We start from the raw sequence: 6,102 nt of genomic DNA on the forward strand, positions 1-6,102 counted from the left end.
ATTCATGATTCACATTATTAATTTCTAATTTTATTTTTATTAATTTAACGTGTTAAAATGTACTAACAACTATTCTATTAGACTTCTTAATGATTATCCAAAGTGATAATTAAAAATTTTTTAACCTCAATTTACTTCATACGAAGTATTTAAAATTAGGGTTGGCAATTTATACCCTATCGTGGGTATCCAATCCGGTCCAACCCGTTCGGATAGGGTAGACTATTCGACCCATTGCGGGTAGGATAGGGTACGGTCCGGGTATGCCTGCGGGTAGGGTAGGGTATGGGTACGGATTTAGGATGTATCCTATCCTACCCTACCCGCACCTCATATATAACACATATTTTATAGAAATTAGGTATATAATGAAGGAAGTGAGAGTTGTACCCACAATCTTCCTTATGTAATGAGTTACAATAAGTGAACAACCACTAAAACTAGTTAGTTAATTCAGTAATTCAGAGTATTAGTTTTTTATTTTTTATGTTATTAATATGTATAAAATTCGAAATGATTGAATTTTATATTTACTTTTAAAAAAATTGATATTTCTACGGGTAGAGTAGGGTAGGGTATGGTTTAGAATTTTAAGGTGTGGGTAGGGTTAGGGTTGAGAGATTCTCAACCCGCGGATAGAGTAGGGTAAAATTTTAATAAAATTTTTAACCCGCGGATAGGGTTAGGGTAGAGTTTGCCCATTGCCAGCCCTATTTAAAATCCTGTTTTTAATTTCACATAACAATTTAAAAGTTTCGTAAAGAATAAATTGAGATAAAAAAAATTTAATTACCATTTAAATTACCATTAGAGAGCCCAGAAGTGATAGCCATAAGTTTATCTTATTATGTCGTTAACTATTTTGTGACGGAAACAAAATTAGATACTAACATAAGTCACATATATTAAGTTTAGGAACTAAATTGAGTAAATTAAAACTTTAAAAATTAGATTGACATGCGCGTTTAATTTCAGAGATTAACTTGAGTATTAACTCCATTAATAATGTTTTTGGAATTATTTATTGATGGAAGGTCATAATATAATATATGAATTTTGTTCCGGGGGTTACCTGAAACTGTAGGTCGATCTCGGACGAGATCTTCTGTACTGGTCGGAGATGACGTGTCCGGCTGGTGGGTAGCGGCCGGAGCTGTTGTGTCCGACTTGTTGGACTGGCTGCACTGCTGATCCTTGGTCATCGGAGGGTGGGGGGTACCTGCAAGAGACTCCGATGCTTAAGTTAGCATGGGTATTAAACAGGTTTTTAGTAGAATCAGAGTATGAGTTATACTTGGGTGCTCCAGTGTATTTATAATGGTGTGGAGTGACCTTTTTAGATAAGATAAGTTAGTTATCTTATCTTATCTTATCTTTTGGCGAGGTCAGCTTATCTTTAATGGAACTGCCTTTATCTCTATAGGCTTTGGGCTGCCTTTGGATCTGGGTCGTATTCCTTGAGTTGGACCCTTTTTTGGGCTTTCCTGTCGATTTGACCGAGCTCTTTTAGGAAGAGGTCGGGTAGTCTCCGTGCTGTTGAGGGGGTCCGCCCCTTTTTTCTTGATGAGAATGACGAGCCTGCTTTCCCTCTAGAGTGGCAAAAGAATGTGAGAGTGTCTCGCTACACATGGGAGATGCTTGATGAGGTTGAGCGGGCTTTTATAGTTGTTCTTGAAGATTTGTGGGGGGAACCACCCCATCTGGATATAAAAATATTTTTGAGTGATCTATCTTTGGTTCGAACTGCTTTGGGTACTGTCTTGACTTGTTTCTATACTTGTTTCTTAGTTTTGCTTCTCCTAGATTGTAACTCATCATGATGGTTGATTCTGTATTTTCAGAGATGTCGAAAAATAATGATTCCATGAAGGCCTACAAAAAGGCAAAGAAGGCTGCTGCTGCTCAAAATATCTCGGCCAAGGTGGCGGGAGAGGGATCTTCTCAAGCTCCAGCGAAGCCACCCGTGCCGAGTTCTCCTGGGCCAAGGAAAGTGATCCCCACTCCTCGAGTTCGTCTGACTGACCTTCCACAACCTTCTGCCGCTGTTTCTGGTGCTCCTCCCAACAAAAAACAAAAAACAATTGAGCCTTTCAACCTTGACGCTCCTGACTTTGATGCGGTGGAGTTTGTTGACCAACAGATCAGTCCTTATGGTGCCCTCCCCATGGATGATGTTTCGCTCCTCCGCCACTTAGATTTTATAACTCGGAGTAGTATAAAAATGGCACATATGGGAACTGTCCTGTACCGAACTGCTCAAAATCTTCCTCTCCATGCCACCAAAGCTTTTATGGAGGAGGCAAAACAGGAGTTCGATCGGATGAAGGGCTTGAAGGAGGAGCTTGAGGTGAAGGTGGCCAAACTGGAGAAGGATCTGAAGAATAAGAAGGCGAGTTCCCTTGCTCTGGCGGCTTCTGTGCGGTTGGCCGAGGACACGGCATTGAGGCATAAAGACAGCTACGTTACATCCTATCGGGAGGGGATGCGTTTGAAGGAGGAGTTGGAGAACGCCCGAGCTGATTATTCCAAGCTCCAGGGTCATCTTGTTGGCAATGTGAATGCTGCTTACAAGAACCTAAAGGAGCAGGTTCGAATTATTGCTCCCGAGGCCGACCTCACTCTTTTTAGCCTGGACAATGTTGTGAGGGATGGTAAGATTGTCCCTGATGACCAGGATGATGATTTTGTCGAACCTCCCCCTGTGCCTTCTGCCAAAGTGTCAACTTCCACAGTTCCTCTAGTTGGGGTCGTTTGTCCGGAGGTAGATCCTGATTGTCAAATTCTAAATAGGGACGACGGTACAGTGGATGCAGTGCCTCTCCAGGCTCGCCCTCCTTCTCCTCAGACTGATGCTGCTGATGAACGAACTTTTGTGTGGTCTAGAATTCACAATTGAATGAATTCTCGTTGTAAAGTATAGTTTCTAAACCAAACAATAGTCCTTTTATACAAAAATTTAGGTTGTCACAAGTACAAACCCTAATGAATTTATAACCGGAGTATTTGGACTCCGGGTCGTCTCACAAAGAGTTGCAATGAAGTGGTCAATTATTGGCTATGAGGGGTATAGGGGGTTTTGGTTGATTAGAGGGGCAATAAAATAAAAAGACAAGAAAAGTAAATTGAGCAAGTAATTAAAGAAAGCAAGTAATAAAGAGAGACATTCATGGCAATGGATTGAGATCATAGGCTTTCTATCCTAGTCATGCATGATTAATTCATCTTATTTAGTTAACTCACACAACCGGAGAATGTCAAACAAGACTAATTAATCATGTCACAAATATAAACAAGAATTTATCTCATTACGTCAACTCCAACAAATAGGGAGAAAGTCTAACGAAACTAGCTAATCTCAATCCAAAAGTCCTAGCCAACTTACTAATTAAATTAGCAAAAGATTAGCATCAATGGAAACAATATTCCAAAAGTCCTAATCAACTCACTAATGAAATTAGCAAAAGATTAGTGTCAATGGAAACAATACTAGCTAACAACTCTAGATCACCAACATAAGTTGGGTTTTCATGACTCAAGATTTCCCAATTCCTCTTTCCAAGTCAAGAATGCTAAAAATCTACTCTAACATCCTACCAAGCATTTTATCAAACACTTGGAAGGCATACAAGGAAAGCATGGTAAATGTGCAAGAAATGTAAATCTACACTACTCAATTGCAAGAAATTAAACAACAACAAATCCAAAACAACAATAAGGAACATGAATCATAAATTGCATTGAATTGAAAATAGAAGAACAAAAAGTGAATCAACAACAAAGTAAGCAATTACAATAATGAGATACAAAATTAAAGAGAGAAAGAGTAGAAGCAAGGAATTGTAAAGGAAAAGTAAATCAAAGCATGAATTAAACCTAGATCTAAGATGAAAATGTCCTAGTCCTAACCTAATTCTAGAGAGAAGAGGGAGCTTCTCTCTCTAGAAAACTAACTAAAAGCTCATGTTGGCTAAACTAATTGCTCCCCCTTTGCTTGGACTTCAATTCTGCATGAAATGCACTCAGAAACAAGTTGGATTTGGGCCTGGGCAGCTCAGAAATCGCCCCCAGCGTTTTGCCTTCAAGTGGGCCACGTGAGGGTATCGGCGCATGCGCGCCATGTGCGCGTGCGCGTCGATGGCAAATTCTCAATCCGCGCGGACGCGATATGTACGCGTGCGCGTGCGCGTCCTTTGGTGCATTCCCAATCCTTGTTTCTCCATGCATTCTCCCTTTGTGTATGCTTTTCTCCTCATTTCTTCCATCCAATACTTGCCTTATGGACCTGAAATCACTCATCAAACACATCAAGGCATCGAATGGAATTAAAGTGAATTAAAATCACCAATTTAGGGCATAAAAAGCATGTTTTTACACTTAAGCAAAATTCAATGGAGAATTACAAAACATGCTATTTCATTGAATAAATGCGAGAAAAAGTGACAAAATCCCCCAAAATAAGCACAAGATAAATCACGAAATCGGGGTTTATCAAATCTCCCCACACTTAAACCAAGCATGTCCTCATGCTAAAATCAAGAAAGAAGCAAAGGGACATCAACATTTATTCAATGCAAACTAACTACATGCAACCTATCTGTATGCAATCTATCTACATGAATGCATCCACTTAGTCAAAATAAATCAATTTCCAAGAATGCATATACAAACACAAGGGCTAAGGCAATAGCAATCACTCAACCCACAATTGAATTGAATTATTAAAAAGATTTTACAAACTTGCAAGAAAAGAGATGATCATGGGTGGAAACATGTAATTGAGCAATCGAACCCTCACCGGATGTGTATCCGCTCTAGTCGCTCAAGTGTATGGGGTTGATTTACTCAATTCTCCCATAATCATGCTTTCCAAGATTTATTTTTTATCTAACAATCAACAATTATTTCATGCATGCATACAAATATCATGAGGACTTTCCCATAGGTTGTAATGGGGCTAGGGTCAGGGTAGGATGCATATGGTCAAGTGAGCTTGAAATTCGAATCTTTGATTAACTTAAACTTCCCACCTAACCTATGACAACCTATACAATTCTAAACAAACCTAACTACCCATTCTTCACTTTTTCACACATTCATGCATTCTCTTTTTGATCACCACCCATATGCATTGACTTTTATTGAACCTTGCTTTGGGGCATTTTGTCCCCTTTTTATTGCAATTCTTTGTCTTTTTTTTTTCTATTTCTATTATTTCTTTTCATTTTTTTTCTTTTTTTTTCATTAAAATTTTTTTTTCTTTTCAAACTAAAATATATATATATACAAGAACATCAATGCATATGGTTTACACATGATTAATACATGAGTATGTACCCAGTTCCCAAGATTTTTCAACAAAAATACAAACACACTTTTATCTCTACCCAATGTTCCCAACTCTCCCAAAATTAAATGATGGACACTCTCACTAGCCTAAGCTAATCAAAGATCCAAATTAAGAGATATTTATTGTTTTTCACTTAGGCTTGTAATGTGCTACAATTAAGAACAAATGGGTTAAACATAGGCTCAAATTGGTTATCAACGGAAGATAAAAGGTAGGCTTATTTGGGTAAGTGAGCTATTTGAACAATGGCCTCAATCATATAAATGCATGCATATACAAAATAATGGACATATAGAATTAAACAAATCAAGGATTACAATCATAGGAAGAGAATAATGCACATAAGAATGAAAATAAGTGGTCATATGATGTAACCACACAATTAGGCTCAAATCTCACATGCTTGTGTTCTTAGCTCAAAAATCATGTTCCACAAAGTATATAATTCAAGCAAGTTCTAAATTTTTTTTTCAATTGGGGTGCCCTATAGATAAAATCCTTGAAAAATATCATGATTTTGACTAAGCTTAATATATACATATGCAATGCAACCAAAAATTCTAAAAGACCTAAAAATGGAATGCAAAAGTGTTGGGATTAGAAACTTGTCACCAAAAATGCCGAGCGGTCGGATGACCTCCCCACACTTAAAAGTTTGCACCGTCCTCGGTGTATCCAAAGATGAACAAGGGGATTCAGCGACTTTCCTAGTTGCTACCTTCAGCTGGTAGGTCAACTGGTGCTGCGTGTTCTTC

This window comes from Arachis ipaensis, chromosome B08 (genome assembly GCF_000816755.2).
Source record: "Arachis ipaensis cultivar K30076 chromosome B08, Araip1.1, whole genome shotgun sequence".
In the NCBI taxonomy this organism is placed as follows: domain Eukaryota; kingdom Viridiplantae; phylum Streptophyta; class Magnoliopsida; order Fabales; family Fabaceae; genus Arachis; species Arachis ipaensis.